The sequence below is a fragment of the Staurois parvus genome, unplaced genomic scaffold, assembly GCF_062004578.1.
Source record: "Staurois parvus isolate SC_StPar_1 unplaced genomic scaffold, SC_StPar_1.0 ptg000387l, whole genome shotgun sequence".
NCBI classification, from domain to species: Eukaryota; Metazoa; Chordata; class Amphibia; order Anura; family Ranidae; genus Staurois; species Staurois parvus.
The window spans coordinates 870,851-885,732 of NW_028318183.1; the positions used below are offsets into that span (position 1 = coordinate 870,851).

The 14,882-nt window shown below is 42.1% G+C and overlaps 1 protein-coding gene across 1 annotated transcript in view; it reads right to left on the bottom strand.

The window, feature by feature from the left end:
* XPO4 (exportin 4) overlaps positions 1-14,882 on the bottom strand; it is a 208,104-nt gene that overhangs the window by 123,644 nt on the left and 69,578 nt on the right. The gene's annotated exons all lie outside the window — the stretch shown is intronic.

Here is a 14,882-nt window from a genome sequence, read left to right on the forward strand (position 1 = left end):
GCAACTGTGTGCGCATTGCACGCAGTTGTGGTGTGATGACTGATGTTGCTTTTTACGGGGGTTAAACAGGTGGTGAGGAGGCAACATATTGCCTCTTTTTCACCTATCCAATGCCTCTAAAAGCGATCTGAGCATGGATTGCTGCTATTATGAACAAGTCCTAAAAAAGCAGCTCTGAAAGGACAGGATCAGGGGGGTCAAGATTAAAAGTAAAATATATATACACACATATAAAAACCAAAAATACACACATATGTGTACACCCACACATGTACGTACACATATATAGTACACACAGGCACATGTATACAGCCTTATAAAAATTTACACTACCTCAGCTTCCATCACACAGCCGGTTACTGCACTCTAGGGGGAGGCAGAGAGCACAGAAGACAGTCCCCTTTCACTTTGTTGACAGCCATTCTCCCCATGGCACCCCTGAAGACCTCTGGCGGCACCCCGGTTGAGAAAGGCTGACAGTCTGTCTCCCCATTCATTCATGCAGTGAATAAAATTAAATTCTCCACCTCATTTTATCATCCCTTTTAAAAATTCATCACTTGGAGGATTTGAAATTCCTTGCTCTGCTGGACTCCAGGACTGGGGGGAACTTTATGGACATGGAATTCGCCCGAAGCACAAAAATTCAAAACAAGATCTAAACCAGCTCCTTGATATGGAGATACAGTGGGGAAAATAATTATTTGATCCCTTGCAGATTTTGAAAGTTTGCACACTTACAAAGAAATGAAGGATCTATAATTTTTTATTATTGGTGTATTTTAAATGATAGAGACAGAATATCATCCAAAACCCCAGAAAAAACATGTGTTATAAACTGAGTTGCACTTTAGTGAGTAAAATAAGTATTTGATCCTCAAGCAAAACATGACTTAGTTGGTGGAGAAACCCTTGTTGGCAAGCAGAGGTAAGAGGTTTCTTGTAGTTGATTAGCAGGTTTGCACACATCTCAAGAGGTATTTTGGTCCACTCTTTACAGATCTTCTTTAAATCCTTAAGGTTTCTTGGTTGTCGCTTGGCAACTCGAAGTTTCAGCTCACTCCATAATTCTTCTATAGTATTAAGGTTAGTAGACTGGCTAAAGCACTCCAAGACCCTAATGTGCTTCTTCTTGAGCCACTCCTTTGTTGTCTTGGCGGTATGTTTTGGGTCATTGTCACGCTGGAAGACCCATCCACGGCCCTTCTTCAATGTTCTGGCTGAGGGAAGAAGGTTCTCATCCAAGATTTTACAATACATGGCCCCATCCATTGGCCACTCAATGTGGCAAAGTTGGCCTGTACCTTTAGCAGAGAAACAGCCCCAAAGCATAATTTTTCCACCTCCATGCTTGACTGTAGGGATGTTGTTCTTAGAGTCATAGTCAGCATTTTTCAAAAACTGCGAGTCGAGTTAATGCCAAAGAGCTAAATTTTGGTCTCATCTGGCCACAGCACTATCTCCCAATCCTTCTCTGAATCATTTAGATGTTCACTGGCAAACTTCTGATGGGCCTGTACATGTGCCTGAGGAGGGGGACCTTGCAGGCACTGCAGGATTTTAATTCATGGTGGTGTATTGTGTTCCCAATGGTTTGTTTGGTGACTGTGGTTTCAATTGCCTTGCGATTATTCACAAGCGACTCCCGTATAGTTCTGGACTTATCCCTCACTTTTCTCATGATCATTCCTACCCCATAAAGTGAAATCTTGCATGGAGCTCCAGACCAAGGGCAATTGATGGTTATTTTCTATTTTTTCCATTTGAGACTAATCGCTCTGACAGTTGTCTCCTTCTCACCAAGCTTCTTGCTGATGGTCTTGTAGCCCATTCCAGCCTTGTGCTGGTCTACATTCTTGTCCCTGATGTCCTTTGACAGCTTTTTGTCCATGATGGTGAGGTTTGAATGGAAGAAAGAATATGTAGGCAGGTGTCTTTTATACATAAAACGAGTTGTCATTATGAAACCTTCTTAAATCAACAGGACTAATCTGTGTATCACATGAGCACATAGCCAGTCTGTGGGAGCCAGAATTATTGTTAGTTGGTAGGTTATCAAATACTTATTTTACTCACTGAACTGCAACACAATTTATAACAACTTTCAGCTGATTACATCACCTAAATTTCCTGTCATCCTGGACATTTCTTGGCTTTCCACCCATAATCCCTGCATAAACTGGGGGGGCGAAGACAACACATTTTATGTCCCCCTCCCCCCCATTGCAAGGACCACTGCAGAGAACCTTGTCAAACACATTCTCTATTGATCAAGAAATCACAAGTTTATATGGTATGGCACACATTTGTATGACAAGCTTCCTCCAGGATGTCTGTAATTAAAAAAAAGAATGGAGATCTGTTATCTCATCACCCGTATAATTGTCCCATTGACCAGGTCCCAGGGGCAGAAATACAGTTTGATCGCATTTTTAGTCTGTGAAAACCTGAATTAAAGGTGCTCTGTAAGTGGCTTGATGAGAATTTACAGATGGGCTTTATCAGACACTCAGTCTCCTGCAAGGACAGTCCTGTTCTTTGTTGGGGAAAAAAAACAAACAAAAAAACAAAAGACATCTTGTGTCCCTGTATCAATAACAGGGATTTGAATTACTATAAATTTCATTACCCAGTCCCCTTAAATTCTGAACTGTTGGAAAGACTCCGTTCTGCCAAGTATTTACCAAACTAGATATACAGGGGGGCATATAACCTCATCCACATTTGTCAAGGAGACAAATAGAAGACTGCTTTTAGAACCAGATATGGGCATTCTGAGTCTTTGGTCATGCCTTTGGCTTTGCAATGTTCCTGTAACTGTTTAACATTTCATCAATGATATCCTGCGGGATCCGTTGAAGCAGTTTATCTCATACTTGGATGTTATCCTTCACTTTTTCTAATAATCTAAGAGGAGAATCAAAAGCATGACTGCACTGTCTTTGAACAATTAAGACCAAATTGTAGAAATGCAAATTTGAACAAACCCAGATCCAGTTCTTGGGGTATTGTCATGTCTCCGGAAGGAGTGAGCATGGATCCCGATAAGATCAAAGCAGCAGTGGATTGGTCTGCTCCTAGAAACATTAAGGAAATACAATTTATTGGATTTGCCAACTTCTACAGAAAATTCATAAGGAACTTCTCTAAGGTAATAGCACCAATGACGCAGATGACAAGGAAAGGGCTGCATTTTGTATGGTCACAGAGGCACACGATGCCTTTTGAAAGCTAGACTCTTCACTTCTGCACCAGTATTGGTACATCCTGATCCTGAACTATCTTATCATGGAAGTGGATGTTTCAGATTGTGCTGTGGGAGCTATCCTTTCTTAGCGAAGAGGAGAAAAGATGCTTCATTCTTGTGCTCATTTCTCTTTGTTAAGGTATTCCGCTGAAAATAATTAGGACAATGGAAATGAGTTGCTCGCAGTTAAGGAATGGAGACATCTGTTGGAAGGTGATAATTATCATGTAACTGTTCTCACAGATCATAAAAATCTAGAAGCGACCTGGGTCAAGGATCGGGAAGACTGATGACTTTTCACAGATGTCTAGACCTCTGCAGGAAAACACCTTCTGCCTCAAAAGAACTTCCTAGGGTCCACAAGTTCTATAGTAATAATGATCCACTTCTCAATCATCCTCCTAAGGATATTAACTTCACTTAGAGACAATGCCCTTGGGTCCAAAGGCCATTCTTATATGTACCTGAATCTGCTTGGGTTGATGCCTGGGGTTGGTTCATGACCCCAAACTTGCTGGGCATTTTGGGGTTTCTAAGGCAGAATGTTTATCATATTCCTTTTCGTGGTCTGGTTACAAGAAAAATGGCAAAAGTTATGTGGCCTTGTGCCTGACCTGTGCACACATTAAAACATCACAATCTTCTCCTTTGGGGTTGCTTCAGCAGCTCCCTGTTCCATCAAGACTATGGAGGTCAGTTTCTATGGATTTTGTGGCTGATCTTCCTCTCTCAAAAGAAATGATCACTATTTTGGTAGCCAACTATCTCACCAAGATGGCGCATTTTATACCAGTTTAGAGGGCTACCCACTGCTGAACAATCTGCAGGACTAATGGTTCAGGAAGTCTTTAAATTACATGAAATCCCTGATGATGTAGTGCCGGACAAAGGAGTGTAGTTTACCTCGAAATTATGGAAAAGCTTTTGATGAGCTTTAGGTGTTACAATTAATTTGTCCTCTGCTTTTCATCCAAAGTCTAGTCATCAGACCAAGAGTACCAAACAAACTCTAGAGCAATATCTTCAATATTTTGTCAGTATTCCTCAGGATGACTGGGTGGACTATCCTCCTATGGCAGAATTCACTTATAACAATTCTAAACAGCTCCACTTCTCAGTCTTTTTTTCCTAAACACTGGGTATCATCTACTTTTTATCCTTGCTCAAAGTGTTTGAAAAAAAATATTTTGGAGAATCCTCCCATGCCCTCCACTCGTTGGAACAAAATTACAATATCTGTCTGGTTCAATGGGAAGGATATGGACCAGAAGATAGTTGACATAAATATACCCCTAGATTAACAAGAGAATTCCAACACAGGTTTCCTCCGGGCCCTTGAAGGAAGGGAGTACTGTCAGGATTCTCATCTGAACCCAGGACCTCCACTGCATCTGGCAGTAGCTCTTCTTGCTGAGCCCACGGAGATGCTGGACATGTCCCTGCATGATCCCTGTGATACCCATATTTTAAACTTGTTTCTGGTGAACCTTGAACTCCTTGCTCCTCCCATGAACTTCCTATTTTGTACATGCCTTTGCACATCCTGTTTTCCAGATTATTGTGCTCTTCTCTAGCTAATATCTTGCTTCTTATGCTCCTGCTGCCCTCTGAATCTTCATTTTCACTCGTTCTTTAGCTTGTTCTTTGCCTATGCTTCCATTTGATCTAAATCTGCAAATACATGTTATAGATATTTGGCCTATTTACCAACTACAAGTCTGCGTGATCCCTACCCACTACCTTACTCCAGCTTGCTTACCTCCTGGTGCGGTGATCCTGAGGATGCAACCTGGAACTAGCATGCATCGAAACCCATCTCCATCGGGAGTACTGATGAAGACTTGTTAGTGCTTAGACCCCATACCTCTGGTGAGGCCGCATAACCTGCATCACCTGCCAGGGGAATCTGCTAGTATATTTATCTTGCTTATTACTGGGTGAGCCTTCCTGCTGTCACTGGCCTTCAAGCCTAAACCCCTGATCGTGACATACTAATTGTAAGATATCTGTAATCATTTTTTACGAATGAGTTTTCACAAGACAACATGGACATGTATTTTTAAACCCAAAAAAGGCAATAAATGAGAAAACAAAAATCAATGGCCAAAAATGTTCATGATATAAAACCCCATGAAGTATCCCTGAGAGGAAAACAGCAGTAAATAGTTAAAGTTGAAGTCTAATCTACTTGTATTTTGCCTTTCTTGGTTCCCCCCCCCCCCTCCTTATCAATATGCTATTGGCATGTTTAAATAGTGATATCATCACTGAGTCTGTTTCTCTAGGCAATGCAGACAGATCATGACTACAGGAAGAAGGCAGCATGGTGTTTACAGGTTCCTGAAAACATCACAGCACCCTGCCTCACTACTACTCTCACTGAACCATGGTTCCCAGATTTTCAAGAATTTGGACTGGGGGTCATTGAGGATGCTAGACATCTTTTTGTTAACACTCGGTTCACACAGTCCTTCTCTACTTGAAAAGGGAATGTAGGTTTTTCCTATACTCTAGTGATAGTTTTCACTGCGAGAAACAGGTACCCAGCCAGTTTCTGCTGCCGCAGATAGAGGCCCAGGATCGGCAAATCAAGAAGAGTCAGGCGGATGAGTATGGGAACAGTGAGGTGAAGAAGTCTGCAGGAGTCTGAGAACTCTGGACCATAACGCTATTACATTTGGACAGGACCTCCATATATGGATTACATCACCCTGCAAGTCACATCCTTGAAAATATGGGATCTGTCGTTAGAATCCAGGTTAGCATGAGCAATGCAGGCTTTATTTCAATGCAGACTGTCGTAAAGAACACTCACTTGTGATGCTGAGCCTTCATGATTAACAGAACAGTGATGAATGAAAGGGGCAGACCTGAGAGTTAGGCGGGGAAGCAAAGGTCTAAATGATGCTGGGTGCCCTACAGCCAAGAAATGAGGTGGGCTCTACCAACCTGCTGCAGCTTTTAAAACACACTGAGAAGTTCACAGTGTGCAGTGTTCAGAGTAAGAAATTTTAGTACAGGAAAGAAGCCAAGCTTTCCCCATACTACATCACAAATGTGTGGTGTACAGACACAAATACATATATGAAAAGATGCAAAATTCCCTCCACATCAGCAAATTCAGAAACAGACAAAACAAAAAAAGCTTTAAAGGAGTAAAATGTTGAGATCCATAAAGAAGCAAGCCTATGCCCCTGGGGACAGTATCACACACAGGCAAACGTCTGAGGTTTAGACTGAACTATGTCCAATACCTCTGTGCTGCAGAAGATTAAAGTGGCAATGATACTATTTATGCAGGCTCACACAACAGCTGACAGTCAAGCCCTGCTGCCACCAACTGCAGCATCTTTGCACATAAAATGCCTCTCATGTCAATACCTTGACCTTAGAGGCGCTTGTTATCTTAGCTAGCACGCGCCAAACTTAATCCCCTCTTGCTGCCCTATACCTAAACAGATCAAGCTTGAATAGCCTTCCTATGTCACCGCCTTTCTCCCTGGGCTCAGTTCAGCTAAAGTGACAGTACCATTCCACAACAATGGCAGCTATTTCAACCTTTTGAGAGGTTAATGTAAATTGTAAACACCAGCGGGTGTCCATGGGGTGAAACAGAATAGAGGAATTCTCAGTTATGTCTGAAACACACGACTGCATTAATTACCCAAACCAAAATCCTTTTTAAAACTGACAAGTTAAAGTTCATGTACGTCATCTCCTTGATTGCCACTGGTAAAACTAATGTAGACAACTTACTCACTAGATGCATAACCACCTGCTAAACACATTTGTTAAAAAAAATAAAAATAAAAATCAGGGGCCAATAATTCTGTTTAACCACATCCAGCCCGCCATATAGTAATATGACGGACGCAAGGTGGTTCTCTCGTTCTGGGAGGATGTCATATGACGTCCTCCCATTCTAACCCCGCATGCACGGATCCCAGAGCGCGGCGATCGGTGGTGTGCTGTTTCCCTCCGACACAGCAGATCACCGATCCATGGAAAGAGCCAAAGATGTCGGCTCGGTCATGTGATCAGCTGTGTCCAATCACAGCTGATCACAAGTAAACAGGGAAATGCCAGTTATCAGCATTTCTCTCCCCACGAGCTGTCACGCTGACAGCTTGTGAGGAGAGCCATTAATCGGCATTCCTTGGAGGGGACATGTACACAGATCATCAGAGCACCGATGATCAGTGTGCCCTGATGATCTGTGCAGCGCCACCTGTCAGTGTCCATCAGTGCCAGCTCTCAGTGCTCATCCATGCCACCTGCCAGTGCCCATCTGAACTGCCTGTGTCACCCATCAGTGCCAGTCAGTGCCGCCCATCAGTGCTGCCTAACAGTGCCGCCTATCACTTCCAGTCAGTGCCGCCTATCACTTCCAGTCAGTGCCGCCTTTCAGTGCCCATCAGTGATGCCTGTCAATGCCCATCAGTGCCACCTACCAGTGCCCATCACTGCCACCTACCAGTGTCCATCAGTACAGCCTATCAGTGCCCATCACTGCAGAATCATTAGCGCACATCAGTGAAGGAGAAAAATCACTTATTTACAAAATTTTATAACAAAAACTAAGTAAAAACTTTTTTTCAAAATTTTCTGTGGTTTTTGGTTTAAGAAAAAATAAAAAACCCAGAGGTGATTAAATACCACCAAAATAAAGCTCTGTCACAAAATAAATGATAAAAATTTCATATGGGTACAGTGTTGCATGGCCGCACAATTGTCATTCAAAGTGCAACAGCGCTGAAGGCTGGAAATTGGCCTGGGCAGGAAGAGGATATACGTGCGCTGTAGGCTAGTGGTTTAAGTGAACCTGTGATTATTGCAACATGGGTAAACTACTAGTACTAGTATATAGGTTTAGCAACCCAAAAAAATAAGGACACAATCTGCTTGCAGCTCTGAGGGTGGAGCCTTTTGCTCCCAATTCTATCTTCTGTACTTCAGTAATGGTCCCTCAATGTGATGAATAGCTTCACTGACCAATAGCAAGGTACAGGAGCCAGACATGCATGCAGCATTTTGCATGAGTTTTCACCAACCCAATTAATACTTTTCTAAGTTTTGTAGTGTTGCAGCATTTCTGACATGGGGTTTATAGCCACTGGTCTAAAACAAAATAGTTAATAAGGTCAAAACAGCAAAATAAATTCTGCAGAGTGTGCAAATTTATTTAAAAATAAATAAATTCTCAGTTGCATATATTTTTGCTTTTTTTTTGTCATGCATCTCCTGCAGCCAGTTCTATTCAGATGTCACAAAATGACGTTTACCACAATCCAGAAGTTTTAGAGAAGCAAGAATCAGGGTTGGATACTAAACAGATTTCAAACATTGAACACTAAATTTTAGCATTGGTTAATCCATTAATAAGAAATGGGCAGAATACTATTGAAAACCACGTATTGATTTGTTTTTGGTGTGTCAGGTGAGTCAGTTTTTGTTTTGTATTTTTTGTTGAGTGTTATAAACAGTATATGCTTTGACTTTGTATGTTATCCACATGGAATTTGTGTTCTCACTCGATTCTTTGATTCTGTTTCGATGCATTTTTTTTTACATCTAGTTACATTTCTATGATGATTTATTTTATCTCTAGATTTATAATACAAAATTGATGAAGAAAGTTCCTATGTAAAGATGACGCAGTGAAAAGTGTAGACAGAACAACTATCTTTTATGTCAATTGCAAAAATACATAAAACAAACATTTGTTTACTGTATGTTAATTTATTTTGTTTGTATTGTGTGTTTTTCAAGTTTCTTTTTAAATTGGTGTAATAAAGTGTCACGGTATAGGGGCCCTGCCAATGATTAATTCTGCTTAATCCTCTAATTCCTTGTGCCAAACGTCCCCAGATTTAATTGCTGTATGTCCTCCGTGTCATCCTGCCAAATAGCCCAAATTCAATTAACGTAGTTTCCCCCTCCCTGTCACCTTGCTAAATGTCCCCAAATTCCATTAAACTATTTCCTCCACCAGGTCCTCTTGATGTCCCCAAAAGCCATTGTCAGCCTCGCTGTTATCCCCCGTCTCCAGCCTAGTTCTCTCCCCACTGTCAAGTGACCCCCCTCTCTCCTCTCATCCTGCCTCGCAGGACGAGAGGTACGGCTTTCACCACCCGTCACTAGCGAGGTTCACACCTCTCCGCGGAGAGGTGCGAACCTCCTGCGGGGATGTTCCGGGCTGTGGCGTCAGGCTGACGCCACCCCAGCCCTGTCATCCGCAGTGTGGGCACGGGAAGTTCCCGCGCTTGTGGATGTCCCTGGACAAAGGTCGCGCTCACGAGAAGCGCGGCCCGTGTCCAGGGGGCGTGCCTCGTTGCCAGGCGACGAGGCACACCAGTTCCGTACCGCCCCGGTTGCCAAGACGACTGGAGAGTGTCCTGCATCAGCTTAAGCAGCTGATGCCGGGCATTCCGGTCATCTTCTCCGCTGCGCAGCCATCGAGGGAGCCCAGCTGCGGCGGGACTCTCATGGCTAGACTCTGCCAAGACCCCCAGCCAAGGGGGAGGGGGGGCCACACTTAAGCCCTGCCTGAGACCCCAGCCTGAGGGAGATTGCCTGCCAGCTGCCTGAGACCCCAGCATAGGAGGAAGATTGCCTGCCAGCTGCCCGAGACCCTGGTCTAGGGGGGAGATTGCCTGCCAGCTGCCTGAGACCCCAGCTCAAAGGGGGGAGACCGCACAAGCCAGCCTGCCTGGGACCCCCAGCTGAAAGGGGAGAGACCACGCACCTATTCCAGACCCCAACAGGTACCTGTGTCTTACTTTCTATCCCTGGGAGACCAGGCACCCTATCGGATCCGTGAGCATATGCTTTCCCTTGTTTTACCTGAACTGTTCCTGAGATGACCCCCTATCCCCCCTGTTGGATTACAATCTGCTACAGAGACGTTTCCCGCGCTCTTGGTACTGGACTACAAGTGTTTTAGCCCCTCCTTGCTGTCCCCCTACTAGCGAGGTCACCCTCCCTGCAATTTCCCCATTGAGTGACTATCATTTTTTGTCTCAATAAAGCGGTTTGCGTTTGCCACCTGCTCTGTGTGTTCTGTCCTGCCTAACCTCCGTCACATAAACATTTGTATTTTTATGAGCCAGTGTATTTGGTGTTAAGGTTTCCTGAGAACAATATTTAAAGTTCAAATTTTTCTATATTTGTTTGTACCTAATTTTGGGGTGATCCCCTCAGAACAGTTGATAAAGCTTACTGAAGTCTTAAATTCCACCCTTGATACTATGATGGAATATTCTCCTATAAGTAATTTTTCTTTTTGTTAAAAGACAACTGAAACTTAAATGATACATAGTATTAACGGTTTAATGACATGGTAATTTTACCCATGGCCTGAAATTGCGGAACATTTCTGCATCATACTAATCAATTAACCAGAACAAACTTTTTATTTAAGGCAATGCTATAAACTTTACTTTCCACTCCTTTCCTTCTGCTAAGAGTCTGCATCTGTTTCATCAAGACGCTTGGAGCAATCTTTCATCAACAATCATCATTCATTATCTATACAAGTCACTTCACACAAATGCATGTACCTCTTAAAAGAGACTCATTTAAAATGAGCAGTACATGGACAGATAGGCAAGTAGCAGCTGACTCTCTGTACTTGTGGATGTGTGCCGTGCCAAGAGGTCACAGCCTGGAAGGCAGCAGTGCAAGTGAAACAAGAACAGTATTAGGGTTATGGGGTGAAAGGTCAAGGGAATAATTTACTTTCAAGAATGGTGGAGCAGCAGATGTAATGTATTGTCAAATCCTCATTAAAGAGGTATTAAGGTCTATGACAGAGGGAGATTAGCTGTTGGGAGCAGGTTCAAGAAAAGAAAAGAAAAAAAATTATGTGTATATATATATATATATATATATATATATGTAGGAATACACACTGTTACACAATACAATAGGATAATGCACATAACAGACCATATGATCTAAAATGCATAATGTAGCTAAAAGGCTATAGAGTGAAGAAATGGTGCAGTACACAAGTTTAAGGAGTTCAATCATCTGAGTTCCCAGTATAGACAGTGAAATGTTTAATATTGTTAGTAGGATTGCTACTTTTTTTTTTGAGCGGAATCAATTTTCACACCTTAGTACAAAAACAAAGGTATCAAGAGGAGAGCAGTTTTGGTTGTAGTGATGTATGGAGCGTTTGTGTGAACCTGATATGTGGTTCATCACTTTAGAATTTAGTCTCTAGCATCTAGTGACTGATAGGTTTACCTTCTGCGCCTCTTGTTCTGATCCGTTCCAATAAAGAAGCAGCTGACTGCCTTTGTTAGTGCTAACCTTTTGTCTGGTTTATTTTGGGGAATAAAGCCCCTGGGCTTGTGCCAAGAGATTATAGAAAACAATCTGTTTTGAGAACAAGAGGAGGCCACTGTGCCAGAGAATGTCCCTTTTGAGTTTGAGGTACTGTCACTACCTTGAATATGTGACTATGTTCCTGATAGATATGTTTTACTGTCAGGGGTTTTACAATTTTTTTTCCTTGAGTTCAGCTCAGATTTTTGAACAGACTGTTAAGATAATTTTGTAAAAACAAGACGTTGGTTGGCAATAAGGCAAAGAAATTGAACTCTGCAATGGAATTTGCCCCAGAGCTTTGTGTACATTGTGACGTTTCACATTGCAAAAAATATCCAAGGCGGGAAAAAAGAAAAACAGAATTTTTGCTTGCATATGATTGGATGATCAAAGTCAACAGAGCTTTGCCTCACTAAGTTTTGGGGCATATTCCCTTAAAAAGTACAACTTTCCTTGCAAAGTGAACAGCCTATGTGCCTTTAAGAAATCAACACCACAATCTCTACCTGTAAATTACAGGTGAAGGGTTTGGAAAGATGGAAAGATCCAACTCTAAAAACTTTTCCTGGGAAATTTTACAATGATCAAAAAGCTGAACCAGTTTACTAGTTCTTACTATTTAGCCTCTGGTGAACCTAAGCAATCCAACAGACAACCTGAATGAAGCTATCCTGTTCTCTCACAGGAAGCTTTGTATTTTCTAAATGAATACAAGACTTCCTTGGATTTGGTGAGGTGGAGAAGCAGCTGGATGACGGCACAATCTCTGCCTCAACCACCATCACAGGAAGCTTTGCATTTATTTAGAGAATACAAGTTTTCCTCTGAATGGCTGAGCAGCTCAGCCAGCTCAATTTTCTTCCCGGAGGATGGGAAACCCCCATCCTGCTGCCAGAACACAGTGCTGTGTACTGTGTGGTTAAGACTACAAAATAGTTAATACAGCAGTGACAGCTGCTGCGGGTTTTTGGTCCAATTTATTTACATTTCACTAAAACAAGGAGTTAGGCTTTAAAGGACAAGTTCAACTTTGTGAACATGTTTTCATGCATTTTTAGAGTGTTACATGTTCAGCATCTGCCTACTCTCCCTCTGATCCCCAGCTGTGGCAGCAGGCTGGGGATAGTCTTCCCACACCCGCTGTCACAATTCACGTGTCACGTGCAGGGCTCTGAAAAAGTCGCATCATTCATTCACAGAACTACAAATACTGTCAGCCATTTTGGCTGATGGTTTGTAGTTCTCAATGCACTACCAGGGTGCTGATGAGTGTTCTTTGTTAGTACTCCATGATCTTCCTATCATTCAGTAACTGCCTGCCCACATCAGAGGTACAGGCAGACAGCTACACAGTCTTGCAGGAGCCCGACACTGCATCCATGATCTGCTGCTCAAAAAAAAAAAAGTGATAAATGTGTGCATTTACTGTATTTCTTTTTTCAATTGAACTTCTCCTTTAACTCATTTAGTAATGCTGAAATATGTGCCATGCGGTTTTAAGTGCAGGGTCAATATCATTGATTGCATTTCATCTCTGCAACCTGACATTGTGAAAACATCAGTCTACACCAGAGGTCAGAGTTAATAAATGTCAAAAACATTATTTCTTTCAGTTTTGTATAAAAGTAAGAACTGGTAAAAAAAAAAATCCCTACAGAGGTTTAATTTTTGCTCTTTTCCACTGGGGAAATTCCCCTTTACAGCGTGTTCCAGAGACACAACAAGAAGTGAGAGAAAAAATTCTCAACATGAACAGAATTCCTCTCCTATATAGTTGTCACTAGAACAGACTACCCTAGTGGAAGACTTACCCTCATCGCTTGGTCTGGTGACAACTCTAAAGTTTGGTATTTCCTCTCACATTCTGTACCAGAGACAATGGTCACCAGGAAAAATACTGGAGTAGATCTCCCCAGGCTACAGACAACAGTAAAAAATGAAGAGGATGTAACCCTTCTCCCCATTTTAAAAATTAAAGCTAGAAATAGACTAAATGCTTGTCTTTACATACACTTTAATAATAGCAAAGAAAAAGTGCTATACATTAAAAAAAGAACAAACCACTGTATGGGATTATAGCCTAATCGACTTTTTAGCTTTAGAGCATCACATGATAACTGGAGATCAGGAAATCTCCTTAAGTGTAATATAAATAAAAGGAACGAGTTTCATAGAGCACCTTCTTGGCAAAAGCTGGTAGCGCAGAATGAAAGGCACAATGTATGCAGATGTTTCCAGCTGCTGCTGCACGTCTTGCAGAGTCCTTTGACCATGAGCCCTTTAGATCTGAACAAGCAGTCTGGTTTCTCAACCTGTTCTAAGACTATCTGAATAGTATTTGCCAGTCAACCGGAAAGAATGCAGATTGCATGCTGGGGTCATATGACCGTTCCTAAAATATGAACCTTATACCAATAAAAGCTTTCAATGTGTGTGCACTGCAGGCTGTAACACACACCAGATAAAGATGACCGCCCCCAGTAAACCACGGATGTTTAGAATGTACATGTGACAAAGGCAGGCATGCTATGAGATGCTAGAAGATTGAGGTAACATATTGGGGAATCATTCCTTGTAAATACATGTGTTACTAGGTCTTTAAATCACACCACTCCATCTTTCCAAACCCCTCATCTTCAAATAAGTATGCGAGTAATGAAAGACATACACACATCAGAAACAAAGCAGACCTTCAAGCATCCAGAAGGCAGAACAAGAGATGAAACGTATTACTGATGTTCCGAGTTAGATCATTGCTGCTTAAAGGGCAAGTCCACCAACATACTAAAATTAAAAACAAGCTGAGTTTTAGCAACTTTGATAGAATGGAGGAGCTGTTGGGAGATTTTCTTCACTTCCTGTTCTGGTGACAATGATGGGATTTGCCCTTTCTATGGAATTAACATGTGTCAGAGCAGAAAAGGATAAAAATTTCCCCAAGTGGGAAGACAACACTAATAAAAAACCAACAGGATTACTAACCTTTGCTTACATTATCCAAAGATTTAAATTCAGAACACCCTCCCCCCCCACACCAATGAGTGGATTTATATACTATTAAAATACGTTAATCTTATTTTAAATTCAACTAAAGAATGAATACCGACTTGATTTCAGGCTCTTGTAATGCTTTGTACACCACCATTCAGACTGGAAGGGAAAGGGGTAGCCAATGAGCTGTGTTGCATGTACATGAGTTTACAAGGAACATGCTGGCAAAAGGGGAATGCAAACATGACCTCATCATTCTGTTGTTGGTCATTCACTGTCCAATGACAGGCTGGGGGCAGGAAGACCTAGC